The sequence below is a fragment of the Diabrotica undecimpunctata genome, chromosome 1 (assembly GCF_040954645.1).
Source record: "Diabrotica undecimpunctata isolate CICGRU chromosome 1, icDiaUnde3, whole genome shotgun sequence".
NCBI lineage: Eukaryota > Metazoa > Arthropoda > Insecta > Coleoptera > Chrysomelidae > Diabrotica > Diabrotica undecimpunctata.
The window spans coordinates 16,944,475-16,960,695 of NC_092803.1; the positions used below are offsets into that span (position 1 = coordinate 16,944,475).

At 34.3% G+C, this 16,221-nt stretch overlaps 1 protein-coding gene across 7 annotated transcripts in view; it reads left to right on the forward strand.

The window, feature by feature from the left end:
- Window positions 1-16,221, forward strand: part of tutl (immunoglobulin superfamily member turtle) — a 500,395-nt gene that overhangs the window by 316,323 nt on the left and 167,851 nt on the right. The window contains exon 1 of one of the 7 annotated variants that reach the window (XM_072537574.1): window positions 2,697-2,951. The exons of the other annotated variants lie outside the window; for them this stretch is intronic. The gene's annotated coding sequence lies outside the window, so the exon portion shown is untranslated. Of the gene's footprint in view, window positions 1-2,696; window positions 2,952-16,221 lie in introns of those variants that run through there. 7 annotated transcript variants of the gene reach the window in all.

The window sequence follows — 16,221 nt, forward strand, 5'->3', positions numbered from 1 at the left end:
CATTAATGGAATTAAACAGGCATCTCAAAAAATGTACTTACTTAAGTTTTAAGTTTACTCAAGTTTTGTGAAATCTTCTGCAATTTTTCAGGTCTGATCAATTGTTAATCTTAACTGCAATAAAAGTAACTATGTACATAATTGTTTTAAAATAAATACGTTTGATAGATACATCTTACGTTGCATACATCAGTTAGCAGTCAGAAGTATGGACTGGGTGAATAATGTTAAGGCTTTAACGGGTGAGACAAAAATATTTACCCGATTTTCTTTCGCCGCCAGCGTTGATACGGGCCCGTTTCATGACATTTTTAATCACTCTTGCCAGAACTTCAGGCGACAAGTTCTCACATTGGTGGTGAATATTCTCCTTAAGGTCTTCAAGAGGCTGTGGCTTATTGACGTAAACCCGCGATTTCAAAAAACTAAAAAAAATAAAATAAAAAAAGTCTGGAACGGTTAAATCGGGTGATCTAGACGGCCAGTGCAAATCACCAAAACCGGAGATTAAGCTACCCGGAAAAGCTGCCTTCAGAATATCGGTTCTCGAGCAGTGTGCGTCGTTGTATCGTCTTGTTAGAACCACATGTTTTTCAGTCCCAATTCATCAAATTCAGGAAGAAAACTTTCGTTAATCATGGCTCTGTAGCGTGTGCCATCCACAGTCGTCGTTCTCAAAGAAAAATGGTCCAATGACTTCTCCAGCGTACACAACACATCTCGCAGTAACTTTGAGCTATTGTTATAACTCTTCGTGTGTGATACACGTTTGGTGTCTCATAAACGATAATTTTGTTTATTCATGTAACCGCTAAGATGGAAATAAGTCTCATCACTCATGATAAGTTTTGATAAAAAATTGTCCTCCTCTTCATTGAGATTTATGATTGCTCGAGCGTAAGTCAGACGCGTTTGGCCTGCTTCACTGTTTGCACATCTTCAAATCTTTGACCAAAATTCTGTGTAAGGACCGCTGGCAAATTCCCAATTGCATGGAACGTCGTCTTGTCAATGTTCCGCATTCCTCTTCGATATCTTGGACAACAGCAGCAATATTATCAGCAGAATGTCAGCTCCGGGGCCGACAAGTTTTGGAAGCATCTCGTGTTGTCCCAGTTTCTTTAAGGCTACTAGCCAAAAGCCAGTTGGTATCGGACAACCAGGAAATCTGCGACGAAATTCACGCTGCGCCAACACAACAAACGAATTGTTCCACAAAAAAATGGAAAAATGGAACATTCCGCATTCATGTCTAGTAAACCGATTCATTCCTGTCTTGCCGATTTGTATCTGCATTTGTTTACTTCATAAATATCAAAATCGAATTGACTTTTGGCGCCATTTGCAAAAGATATAGCGTTTTCCAATAGGGTGATTACTTTTGCCCCACCTTCTGCATAGCTTTAGTGGGAAAATTCGAATATCTGAGCCATATTATGAGAATTAAGCAGAGATGTAGCTTGCTACAACTCGTTGTTCAGGGCAAAATTATGAAAAAAGAGGAATAAGGAGAATGAATTGTCTCCAGAACCTGAGAAAATAGTTTAAAATCACTACAACCGAACTATTATGAATAGCTGCCTGCAAAATAAGGATAGCTACGTTAATCGCCAATCGCCATATGGACCGGATAGGTACCGTAAGAAAAAGAAAGGTCGTACTAGGGAAATGTGCCACCTAAACGATCTCTATTACTTATGGTATACACAACTGTTCAATATAATGTTAAGTACTTAAAAAGAAGTACCACGAAAACAAAAGAAGTGGTTTATGAACATGAAGAAGGAAGCAAAACTGTAGGACTAAATATCAATGAAGAAAAAATAGATTCACATCGATCAAGCTGATAGAGAACGAATAGGGCAAAAGACTACATAAAATTTGAATGTGTAAAATAATTCCAGTATCTTTATCTACCAGTCATAATATTTAACTCATAAACTTGAACCATCATGAAATACAGCGTACTACTATTAAGGCCTTTAGAACATAAAATATTAATACATACAGCTGATAAGATACAAATGAAGAAATAAAAATCATTTCCAACCACCAAAACCTAATTAAGAAGATAAAACCCAGAGACTTTGGTGGGCAGAATATGTACAAAAAGCTCTTTATGCTTTAAAATAATCCTGTAAGCAAAAGACCCTTAAGTAAGGCTAGACTCAGATGGAAAGATAAATAATTTAATACAGTGCGAAAACAAGAATGGAAAACAGATTTAATAAATCAAAGTAAATGGATGCAAAGCGTACAAGCAGCAACGAAGTTTTATGAAGCTGCAGAGACAGGGAGAGAGAGAGAAGGGGGGGGGGGAGAGACAGAGAGAGTTATTATTATTAATTAATTTGCTTCTATTGTTATAAGAGTGTTTGCCCTGAATTGTACATTACTATTTTTACTTCATGCATCCCTTGTAATTTAAACCTTGTTAAGAAAATATATTGATGTATTATATCCAAGTAGTTATTTATATAGAAACGGTCATTATCGAGTGCTACTATAAATAATGTTCTTTAGTTCAGGTATCTCTAAATAACGGTCCCTTCTCGTATAGACCTTGCCCACCTCTAGCCAGGGTCACAGAGGAAATCCTTTCGTACGCTTCCGGCGACGCTCGCCATCGCTCGGAGCATTTGAGAATTCCGCGCCAATCCTAGGAGGTCGGATCAATATGACAGTATCCAAGAGGGCGTACGGCACATAAACTAGATGAAGCTTTTTTATTTTCACTTCTTCTATTTACCGTGGTAGCCACCCCCGAAATAAGCGGATTCCGGTCGTGTCAGCCCTGTGTCGTGTCCGTGAGGTCTCGAGGTTTGCAACGTTAGTTGGCCACCCTATGTTAACAGTTTGCAGGACGTTAGTGCATAGTGCAGTTGAGTGGAGGTGATATGACAATGTTTTTGAGGGGTGCATGGTTTGCCGAGGAAGATATGTGTGATTTGGTAAGTTATTTTCTATACCTGCACAGAAGTTCCTCTTTTGGGGATAATTTTAAGTTACTGGAGCTGTCAATCGGTTTTGGGGTGTTGCAGAACCAGGTTAGAACCTTAAAATTGGTTCAGTTCTTAATTGTACCAAAAATACTACTAGCTTTTAAGCAACATACATTATGTGGTACTTGTTTCTCAAAATATAACAACCTAATTTTTATTTTAAAGGATAAATTATTAGTCATTCGCTTTACTTTTATTGTTCTTCTCGATCGTATACATTAACACGATTAAATATCTCCTAATCCAATACTTTTTTACCCTAACTAAATACACAATATTCTATGGCTATTAATTTTTTTATCTAACACAGCTTTTAACACAAAAATCACTTTACTAGGTAATTGTTCAAGCATGACATTCGAGAAATAACCCTCTTGTTCTATGGCAAAGGAAAGAACGGGAAATATGGTAATTAACTATTCCATTAGAGGGATGCTATACCTCATAAACCCTCCTTCCTCGAAAGTTGTAACATAGCACATACCCTAGTGCGCTAATTGTGTCACATAAAACACACATTACTGCCAAATTCGTAACATAAAAGGACACATTAGGTATCAATTGCGTACATTAGTTTTTTAAGACTTAGTGTAGAAACCCTCAATGTTATCAGAGTATTCCTACTTCATTACAACTATCTAATTAAGGTCATAAAATTGAAAAAATATAAATATATAAATGAATAATATAAGTATTCACAAAAAATTACATAAAATACTTAAAATAAAAAAGGAGTGCGACAAGGTTGTATCTTTTCACCTATCTTATTTAAAAACGATGGTATTCTTGTAGCCCTTGAAAGAAATGCAGGAGTGAATAGAAATAAATGGAGTAAACATAAATCATATTCATATATTGTTACAGACTTAATTTGTTAAAATAAAACATATTTCGTGATAGCAGGTCATCGCTTACTATACACATCAAAATAATTAAAATTTAAATATGGGCCTTGTGGTTACATGGCGTCGAAATATGGACGTTAAATATTTTATTGATAAATAAATTAGAACCATTCGAGATGAGAGTGTTTCTCAGAATGAGAAATGAGGAAGTTCTTAGAAGAAAAACAACTATGTTTGGGGCATATACTGGGAAATCAGATATGTATATATATATATATATATATATATATATATATATATATATATATATATATATATATAAACACGGTGGGAACCCATTTTGACCTTTGACCCATAAAAACTTTTTTAGATTTGTTCCGATTTGGATGAAATTTATATCCTATACCTAACGGGGTTTAAGTTAGGGTCATTTTTATAAAAATTTACCACCCAGGTCGTTACAAAAGTCGTGCTGATATTTAAATTCAAAAATTAGTATTACCATCAATAAGTATGCGGAATGACTATCTTTAAAATCGTATTAAAAATTTTTAAGCGGTTGGAGCAAAATAAATGACATAGCTCCATATTAAGAGCTCTTACATATGTAATATATACCTATATATATATATATATATATATATATATATATATATAATAAACCTAGAGCTAAGATTAATACTATTATAAAAATTAATATTAAACTCACCAGTCTTCCGGGTTGAACCGCGTTGATTTTCATTTCGTCGAGCTTTCGACATCCTCTTTGATGTCTTCTCCAGGGCTTCCGACGTCTCAGTCTCCCGAGCCCTAAGACACTACTACACTGATCAATATTCACTTCACTACTGCCACTGGGAGCAGGGGATGGTGTGGAGATTAGGTGGGGTATATATATATATATATATATATATATATATATATATACCCCACCATTGTTCTACACGTGTTTGGAGGTGTTCAACTTTCATCAGGAACACTTGTGGTAATTGAAAACTGAAATGAAATGCAATTTATTTGGCCGTTATAGTAACGTAACGTGTATGAGTACGCTAGCAGCGACTTCTATTTGAAGCAACAATAAGTCAGGAGACTTCTCTTTGATAGTGAATTAGGTGAATCGCAAATCCAAGCTTAATGGAAGTAATTGGATGATGTTAGACTATCTCTACAGTTCACCATTGCTCTAATTCGTTATCGAAGAGAAGTCTTCTGAGTTCTTGTTGCTTCATTAGAGGTCGCTGCTATCGTACTTAAGCATGTTATGCTACTAAAACGGCCAAATATATTGCATTTCATTGCAGTGTTTAACTATCACGCTTGTGATTAATTCCCCTGAGTTTTTCGTGAATGTTTCAAATACTTGTGATTTTTTACTGTGTTTTTTTACTTTGCAAACAACTTACCATGCTTATTAATTTATCAGAAATTTAAAATTAGTCCATGGCTTTATACAATTTACTTCGTAGCACACTATCATAGGCTAATTTAAAATATATGAAGAGGTGGTAGGTATCGATATTGAATCGATATCGTTGGTTGTTTCCAGTATCTATTTCAGCACAAAAATTAAAAGACTAATAGTGCTTTGAAAATAAGTGTTACTATGGCTTAAGAACACAGAGATGAAATAAGACCAGTGCTAACATATAGAACAGAAACGTGGTCTCTAAACACAGAAGATCCAAAAACTGCTTTAATGTTTCGAACGCAAAATCTTAAGAAGAATATACGGAGGAATAAAGGGGCAAGATTTATGGTGCAGGTGTTGCAACTTTGAGTTGTATAGAAGATTCGGGAAAGCTGATGTTGCAAAATTCATTAAGGTAGCAGGCCTTATATAACTGAGATATCAAGACTTACGTTTCAAGGCAACCTTAGGGAATGATTTTGAATCTATTATACATCTTTAGAGGATTTTTCCGAAGAAGGCTTATTTTATAAATATAATTAAGAGGTAATTTTCTTTCCGTTCAGATGGTAGTTGTCTTGAAGTCCCTATCTTCGTTATTTTATTATTTAGTTGTTGATAAAACATATCTTTCGTGGCAAAAGGTTCTATCGTTTACTCTTTTATCTTGCATGATTGAGAATCTTTAGATCGCAGCGGCAAACATTTTTTAGAAACTAATTTGCTAGACCTATATAAGATTAGAAGGGTTCTAGAATTTTAAAATAAGTATTATAAATAAATAGAAGATATATAATGAGCCAATCGGCCAATATTAACCCATACCGAATGAGAACAAATGCCGAGGTTAAACAGATATATAACGCTAGCGACGTCGTCCAAAATAAATTTAATCTTAACTTCTAAGATGGATTGGTCATGTCCATAGGCACCCTAATAACAGCCTTGCCAAGTTAAACTAGGAGGAGGCCCTGACGATGAGAAGGCCCTTAGAACGCCCACGAATGCGATGAAGAAATAACATATGGTCATATTTAAGAACAATGGACCACCGAGTGAGATGGAAGTAAGTTGTGCAGTTAGCCAAGACCCACCCCGAGTTGTGGTGCTACGAGAAGAAGAAGAATTGGCTGCAATAAGACCAAAAAAAGCTTTAACCTCAAACATTCGACACATTTCTTTATTGTCCCTTCATCCATACCAATAAATCTAAAATTGGTCCTTTTGGAAAGAAAGAACCGTGTTCCCTGCTTAAAAACTTCTTATGATACTTTTTCCATGCGATATTTATTTGACTCGGACAAAGGAATGAAATATTGCTTTACTTTATTTATCCTTCTTTGAGATACAAAACAATGTTAGCGTCTAAAACACATAATGGCTCTTTTTATGTCAATATTGGGCTTCCTGCCTCCTGATGTTTAATTTCATCAAATACGTTTCATTCTTTGTACGCAGTATATATATACACTGCTGGATAAAAGCGTGGTCTCCTTTATATTTAAACTTTTATTTAAAGTTAATTTGGACGATTTCACATTACTCTTTATTTGTGAACATTTTTCTATACATCATTGTTTTCTGCTGGAAGTCGTAACACCGTTTATACGAATTTTTATTTAAGTTCAAACTTATTTTAATTTATGAATTCGTTTACATTTATATTCATATAGTTGTATATTTTCTGGTTAAGGTATTTCTTAAATAACTAAAGTAACTTTTACATAAAATGATGCACGAGTCATTGATAAACGTAGTTGCTTTCTCTACTATGTAAAGCATATAAACTTCTCACGTATATTATAAACCAACGGCTCCAACCATTAGCAGAAAATATTATTGGAGAGTATCAGACGGGCTTTCGACGGGGAAGATCGACACTGGATCAAATATTTACAGTCAAACAGATCTTGAGTAAATCATGGGCACATGATATTAATGTTCATAATAGGTTTGTAGACTTCAAACAGGTATACGATTCGGTCAAAAGGAACAAACTCTACAATATATTGGCTGAATTGTCATTACTGCAAGCTAATTAAAGCCAGAATGGATGAAACTCAGGCATGTGTACGAAGACAAAACCACTGGACAGACTTTTTCAAAATTTTGCAGGGACTAAAGCAGGGAGATGGGCTGACCCCAACTTTGTTTAACGTGGCATTAGAGTATGCGGTTAGGCAAATGCAAACTGGACGAGGAAACCTACTGACCAACCGAACGGTTCAACTGGCACGCTTATGCCGATGATATTAATATTATCAGTAGAACATCAACAGGAGCACAGGAAACATATACAGAGTTAAAAACGCAAACAAAAAGGCTAGGTATGGAAATTAACACAGAAAAAACAAAAATAATGATACAGACGAGAAGAAATATGGTCCCACAAAACATTAAACATAAAAATGACATTGAAACGGTTGGAAAGTTTACATACCTGGGAGTAGAAATATATGCCGACGTATCAGAATATGGAGAAATACGGTAGAGAATAACGCAAGCAAACAGCGCTTACTTTGCACTCTCCTATATATTTCGGTCTGGAATGAGGAACAAATTCCGGAAGAGTGGTGTATTGGGATCGTTTGCCCGCTACACAAGAAGGGTGATCAATTGGAATGTAGAGACTATAGGGGAATAACCCTCCTTAATACAGCATACAAAATATTTTCGAGTATTTTATATGGTCGCCTGAGTGCATATTCAGAGGAGTTTCTTGGCGAATATCAAAGTGGTTTTAGGCCTGGTCGATCAACAACAGACCAGATCTTTGTACTAAGGCAAATACTGGAAAAAACCAATGAATTCAATATCGACACATACCATCTTTTCGTAAATTTTAAATCGGCCGATGATAGTGTCCTAAGAAATAAATTATACGAAGCCATGGATGAATTCCACATCCCCATAAACTCCATAAACTGATAAGATTGGTTAAGGCTACAATGCGTAAAGTTGTTTGCAAAGTCGAAATACAGGGCAAACAATCACAGGCATTTGAAACGCATGACTTCTCTACCTTTGAAGTGGTAGACAAATTCATATACTTAAACTCCCTGATCACCGAGGAGAACATAATGACGGAAGAAATCAAGCGAAGAATAATCCTAGCAAACAAACGCTATTTTGGACTGAGTAGACATATGAAAAGCAGAAACTTAAGCCAAAAGACAAAAATAACCATATACAAAACCCTTATACAACATGAACCATTTCTAAGGCAGATGAAAACCTCCTGCTTATATTTGAAAGAAGGATCCTGAGAAGAATATTCAGGGGCATCTGTGAAAATGGTGTTCATAGAAGGAGGTACAACTACGAGATATATCACAGATATAAACATATATTTGGTGGTAAAGACGTAGTATCCCTTATAAAAATATGAAGACTAAGATGGGCAGGACATCTGGCAAGATCACAGCAGAACAACCCTCCTAGAAGAATCCTTATGTTACAACCTGTGGGAAGTAGAAGTAGGGGTAGGTCAAAACTCAGATGGGGGGATGGTGTAGATGAGGATGGTAGAAAAATAGGCGCAGCAAACTGGCAACAGTTGGCAATGGATAGAACTGACTGGCGTAATAGACTTGGGAAGGTCGAGACTCTTTTATAGGGCTGTAGCACCAATGATGAATTATCAAAAATTTTGAATTATCAACTGAGTTTTGAGGTTATGTGCAAATAAGTGAGTAAAAAAACGGTTTTTTTTTTATTTTTCGATGCTTTATTTTTCCGCTCAGAAATTGAAAATTCTGCCTTGGCCATTTAAAAGAACGAAAAAAAATACATAAAATCTTGCTATTTAAAAGTTAACCAAAAATTATTAACATAACCTAAGAATTTATTGAAAATTTCAATGATTTTTCCTGAGCTCAATTTTCAATATAAAAATTTGAAAAAATCAGGCTATTTTGTATTCAAAAGATACATCTTCATGAATTTTTTTAGATTTTTAATGCAAAATTGCGTCCAGAAAAAAATAAAGTCGAAAAAAGCTTCTTTTTTGGATTTAAGAGATTCTATGGGCTCTGGGAAGCTAAAAATTTGCATAAAGTCATGTTTTTATATGCTTTATTGAAAGCACAAGTCGCGGTGCTGATCGGTGCAGGGGCACTTTTGTCCATCTTATCCCGCTATAGCCTTTACTCTCAAATGATATTTATTTATATTTTATTATTAATATTTTCTCTGACGTTGACAGGTTTGTCATAAGTAAATAACGTATGCTTTGGTAATATGTTAACAGGTGGCGTTAGTAGCAAACACACTAATTAATTAAATTTTATAAATATAAAAAATAAATAAATAATTAAATTACTTTATTTATTTTTAAATATATTATTTCTTCTTCTTCAGTGCCTTATCCGGTCCGGATGTTGGCGATCATCAAGGCTATCATGATTTTGTTGACTGCTCTGCGAAACAGCTCCGTTGAGGTCATCCCAAACCATTGTCGGAGATTTTTCAACCACGAGATACGACAGCGTCGTATAACGCGTTGAAGAATTCGATATTTTTCTTCGTTCCGCATCACGTGGCCGAGGTACTCAAGCTTACGTTGTTTAATTAAATTAAGCACTTCGTTTTCTTTTGTCATGCGCTGTAGGACCTCAACGTTGGTGACATGGTCCACATAAGATATTTTTAATATCCTTCTGTATATCCACATATCGAAGGCTTCGATTCGTTTTTCAGTGGCTTGTGTCAGTGTCCAGGCTTCAACTCCATATAGTAACACTGGAAGAACGTAGCACATCACTATCCGCATCTTGGTTCCCAAACTGAGATCACTGCAGCACATCAAGGATCTCAACTTAATAAATGTAGACCATGCCATTTCAATTCTGGATCTAATCTCTTGAGCGTAGTCCCATTGTATGTTGAGGGTAGTTTCGAGGTAAGTGAATCTGTCGACTCTCTGGATCTCTTCGCTACCTGCCATTAGTGCCCCGGTATCTAAATTTGTACGGCTGACAACCATGAATTTAGTTTTCTTAATATTGAGGTTCAGTCCGTATGTTACGCTCACAGTTCGCACTCGGTCTAGTAAGGCCTGCAGATCGTTTAGGCTGGTTGCTAGTAACACAGTGTCATCGGCGTAGCGGATATTATTGATGTATTCACCGTTCACTCGGATTCCCATGTCTAGGTTTGTGAGGGCTTCATTAAAAATCTCCTCAGAGTATATATTGAAAAGAGTCGGCGATAGCACACATCCTTGCCTTACTCCTCGCATGATCTTCACTTGGTCGGTCAGCTGGTCTTCGACCTTGACTTGAGCACGCTGGTTCCAGTATAAATTCATGATGATCCGAATGTCCTTCTCATCCAATCCTACTCTTTGTATATATATATTATTTAAATTTTAAAAATACTGAAAACATTTTATGAAGTTTCGCGCTGGTCGACAGTACCGCCTACTGTTCTACTTTTTTTTAATTAACTTTAATTACAATCTTTAGTGTTAATAGAGTGCCAGAAACAAAAATATTGTTTAGTACAAATTTAGTCTTATCCATTATTCCTTCGAAAAACCACAAAAATTTCAGTGACAATTCCTTAAATGTAATATTCGTTTAAACATTCAAAACAAGTTTTGAACGAAAATAATCCAAATTCTGCTGAAGTTGGCAGCTTTTATGTTTAATATATATTAAAGCTTTCTCGGACATTTCACATTTCATATGAGTTTATTAATAAACTTTGAAAACGTAGGTAGCATCAGGTATTTAATGAAAATCTAGAGCTCCCACCCTTATAATTATGCATGAATAACCCCGACGTTGGTGACAGAGTTGTATCAACGACTTGGAAGGTATTAAATCAGGGAAAATGGAAGATAAAGAGGTATTTTATCCCGCTTGCGGCTTTTGTAACATGCAAGTGGCCACTACTAAATCCATGTACTAATAAATAAATAAATTTCAGAGTAACATAATAGAACAATAATGTAAACGTTTGAAGGCAACGCAAAATTGAGAGATAATGGAAGTTTAGACTAATTATGAAACTATTTGAAAGCAATAATTATAAGTAGGTAAGTCAGGCAGAAAAAGATTTTGAAATAAAGTAATAAAATAAATAAAAAGAAGTATAATATTATTTTGTATGGGGTTAAAACACAATTGATTGTTATAAGAATTTTACATTTGTTCTGACGTTTCGATTTTCAATACTGAAATCATTTTCAAAAATTCTAAAATAAAATTATAAATGATTTTCAATATACCGCTGCGGTCACTAAATAGTTTAGACCTATATTTTTTTATTGTAATGCATTAAATAATGTGGCCACGATACCATAATGACATTAATGCAGCTTATAAAAGAAATATGGAAACAAAAATCCCTCCCCAATGATTGGAATATTGGAATAATTTGCACCATACACAAAAATGGAGATATCTTTGAATGCTCTAACCACAGAGGAATTACGCTTCTAAATGCACCATATAAAATATTTTCCACAGTATTATGTCACCGTATGGCACCATATGCAGAACGGATAGTAGGAAAATACCAGGCTGGTTTCAACGGTGGTAAATTCGTCAGATTGCAACCTTGAAACAAATTTTAGAAAAAACACTGAAATATGGCATTGATACTCACATATTTATAGACTACAAAGCAGCCTACGACTACTAGCCTACTAGCATTAAAAGAATCACCTACAAAAATGGGCTCAATAACAAACATTAACAAAACAAAGTATATGAAAATAAGCACGCAACCACAAATCCTACAACCACTTGTTATAAAAAACGATGTCATCGAAGCAGTGAACGAATTTATATAACTGGGAGCGCTCCTTAAGACTGAAAAATAGTACCGCAGAGATAAACCGTAGAATTTTCACGGTCAACAGATTTTATTTTGGGCTCAATCTCCTTCTTAAATCCACAATTATATCGAGAAATACAAAAATAAAACTGTACAAAACAATTGCTCAGTCTGCCCAGTCCTAAAATATGGGTCGGAGATCGGGACTCTTATAAAAAGTAATGAAAATATGTTACGATGTTTCGAAAGAAAAATACTAAGGCGAATCTATGGAGGGATGAATCACAATGGGTGTGGGGAAGACGATACAACTTTGAACTTTATATAATATACCAGGAACCAGATATAGTAGAACATATTAAGATAGGAAGTCTGAGGTGGGTATGGCATGTAATCCAGATGAAACAAAATAACCCTGCTAGAAAAACGCTCATTGATAGACATATTGGCCAAAAGAAGAGGAAGATCCAGAACAAGGTTCCTTGATAACATCGATGAAGACATGAGAAATATGGGAATACGTGCTTGGTGGAGGAAGGCAATGGATAGGGATGACTGAAGAGACATTCTTGGAGAGGCTAGGACCCACGCAGATTTAAAGTCAGTATGATGAGAAATACAGTAAAATCGCAGTGTGTTATGGATGTACTAAATGCCAAAGTGCTCGTCAAGAATTTCGCGCTTATTGAAAAATAAAATGAAAAGCTATTAAACTTCCAAATGCATCCAAAATGGCTAGAACGCATTTTAATGACGCGTAAAAAACTAGAGCAATTGCCAAACTCGAACGAACAAGGTTAGTTACGAAGGCAAGTCCGAAGAGATGGGATCATTTTCACTCTATTTTATTCTCTTTAAATTTAATTATTTACTGTTCCGCTTTAAAACTTTTTATCTCTATAATATTGTTCTCAAATTCTAACAAACCGATTAACTTTTAAACTAAAATTGACCCGGATACGCTCTTGTCACTTCGCTAGCTCAAATCCCTCCTTATATATCTGCCCCCAAAAACGGATCTCGATCTCAGGTCCTAACCAAACTCTTTTGGATACTAAATTCTCCTAGCTTAAGCTTCTTTCGATACAATGATAATTTATTAGTACTCACAAATACAGTTAACATTAACTTCTGCACTGCTACTAATCAGTATACATGCTAACCACTTCTGCTAAAACTTTTTCAAACACTTTTGAAAACACTATTACTTTTTAATTCACACAACTTAATTTTCTTCTACCGTTCAAATTTACCGGCATCAAATCTCTTTTATTCCTTCAAATGTTATTCTTTTCACGAACAGAAACAGACTGCCATTTACTTCACTTTCAAAATCCTATCAAACGTACAAATATTCCTACCATCTCTATTTTCAACTAATGATCTTTTAGTATTTCAAACAAACAAAATTCCCAGTTCCTTGGAAATCAATCAAATTTATATTTTTCTTGTTTTTAATACCCAACAATAGAATCTGCACAAATTAATTTTCTCAAACTTCTCCAATTAGACAAGACAATACGGTTAATCGCTATATATAATCCCCCCGTTAAAAATGGTTTTTACATGAATTTTGAAACAAAACACTTTCTATTCCTACATATTTATTTTCTGTTTTATAGACATATATTTTTAAGAGACATTAATCAATGCGTAAAATATTACAAAACTTTATAAATATATATATATATATATATATATATATATATATATATATATATATATATATATATATATCTATGATGTAGATCCTTCTAAAAACACATCAATGTATTATAAACTAAGTTCTAAAGTTTCTTCAAGTATGGAACGTGATATAACAATGGTTTTCATTATCTAAGTAAGGTGAATAATATCCGTGTAAAACAGACTTTCATCTAATAACTTCGCTGCAAAATCTCGTCTCTACATTTGTTAAGTAATATGTGAATTTTCCTTAGTTTGTGAAAATAAGTGAGGAAATCCGAGAAAATTTGAATTTTCCTGATGTAAAGTGTAGATTTTCTTGTGCATATAAGTTTTAAAACAAAAAGAGGTGCTTATTTCTGTCGTGATACCAAATGTTGAGCTGTGTGCGTTTGCTAGATGGCAAAATTTTTGAGCAATAAATCTGGAAAAGTAGACTAAGGAAAACATGTGTTGTATTGAATTGAATCTTAATTTTTGTTTTTTATTCTTTATATATTTTGGTTTTTTTTTTCTTTTTGCTTTTTTCTTTTTTGTCGACTCGTTTTAAAATAACAGTGGCACTCTTTTAGCCCAAAAGTTTTTTCGTCTCGACTGGGTGTCCCATACAAATCTTATATAATAAATCTTATATAATTTACCCACAAAACAACACAACTTGTACTTATCTTTTAACACACAGTGACTGTAACAAACTGAACTGCTCGTTCTGGCTGGTAAAAACACAATGCTCGAAATTTTCTCGTTCAATTTTATCATCGACTATCTATTCTCCTTCCCTCGTTTCCCACAGCCAATCATACATATTCATTCCTCCTGTTCATTTTTCGAAAATCCCTACTTTAATTTTTAAGAAATCAAGCGTATTGTATCCATTTGGTTTTTCCCTAAATTTATAGAAGATAATCTGAATAACATTTTTTTTGTGTTTACAAGGAAATCCGTATTTGTAAAAACAACGTCTGGTTCGTACCATTACCTTTGAGGAAAATAATGCAAAAGGCATTGTCTATAAAACATTAATTTGAAATTCTTATCTTATACAAAACCAAAACGTTTTGTTTATTAATCCTAAATTTCTAAGATATTTTACTTAAAAGCCTGAGTATATTTTTATTATATTCTTCATAAATTGTTCTTAGAAACTAAATCACTATAAAAGTCCACTCTTCTGCGAAACCACTTCTTAATTCTAAATCATTATATTTACAATTTTTTAACCTATACAGGGTCTTGAAAATTTATGTTCTCGTGGTATTTTGCATACAAATATTTATTTAATTTTTCACCTATTTTAGAACTACAACAGTATATATTATAACAATAGTAGTGGAAAATTAGGTATGTATTCTGTAATTTGGAAATAAAACTCTTTGTATTTATTGCTCAATATTTCGCTAATTATTCGTTAGCATCCTCAGGAGAGAACTATAATATAAACATAATTTTGAATAAAAATTCAAATATTCAAATTCGTTCAAAACAGTAGTAGTTCAATAGCACTTAGTAGTCCAGATTGTGAAGCTGCTCCTGTAGGAAAAATGTTTTTGATTCGTACTTATACATATTATACCTACTTACCCGAAAAATTCCCAACAAATACATGACATTTATTTGTTAAAAAAATTTGTTTAAACAATTTCTGCCTAAAAATTTTGCCTGATACTCTTCTGCCTTGTTTAAAGGGGACCTTTTTGAACAGGAATCCGCTAAGAAACCGAACCAGAAACACTTTTCCTATGGGAGCGGCCTCACATCAGGACTACATGTACATACACTGACCGGCAAGAATGTGGCCACTCTATAAATTTCGGAAAATAAAAATTAATTGGTGGTTTTATGGACTGTTTCGTGTTGTATACGCAAGATCTTTCATTTTTAAAACAAAAAATGGCCATTATTGCTTGATTCCTTAGTATAATCTATTTAATTAAAAGGCTACAAAAGAAAATAGTGTAATATCGAAACGAATTACCAACAATAAAAATTACGTGTGAACTCGAACAAAATTGTCTAATATCGGGTATTATGCCCTTGTATCATCAATAATCAATAACCGTTTGCATACGATTTGAAAGAAAAAGGAACAAATTTTGAATAAAAACTTGAGGAATACATTCATATTCTTCACGAATCATCGATGAAGTTCATCCGAAAAATGTACGATGATATTCAGGTTAGGGCTACAGGATGGCTATTCTAGAGCCTACTCTAGAGTCTAAGCCTATTATTTCCTACTTCCCACAAGTAATTTGTGACAATTGCTGCAGTAAGCGGCCGTGCAGTATAAAGACGAAATTGTGTCCAATAAATGGAGCAAATGGAATTACTGCTTCTGCCAAAACATCCTCTATATACCGGTAAGTATTCAGGGGGACATTGGTGAAAATAAGTTCAGTTTGAGCTTCAAATGAGATTCAAGCCCAAACCATGACACCATCGCCGCCAAACTTTCTTCTTTGGAACATACAAGCTTGGGCATATGTTTATTTCT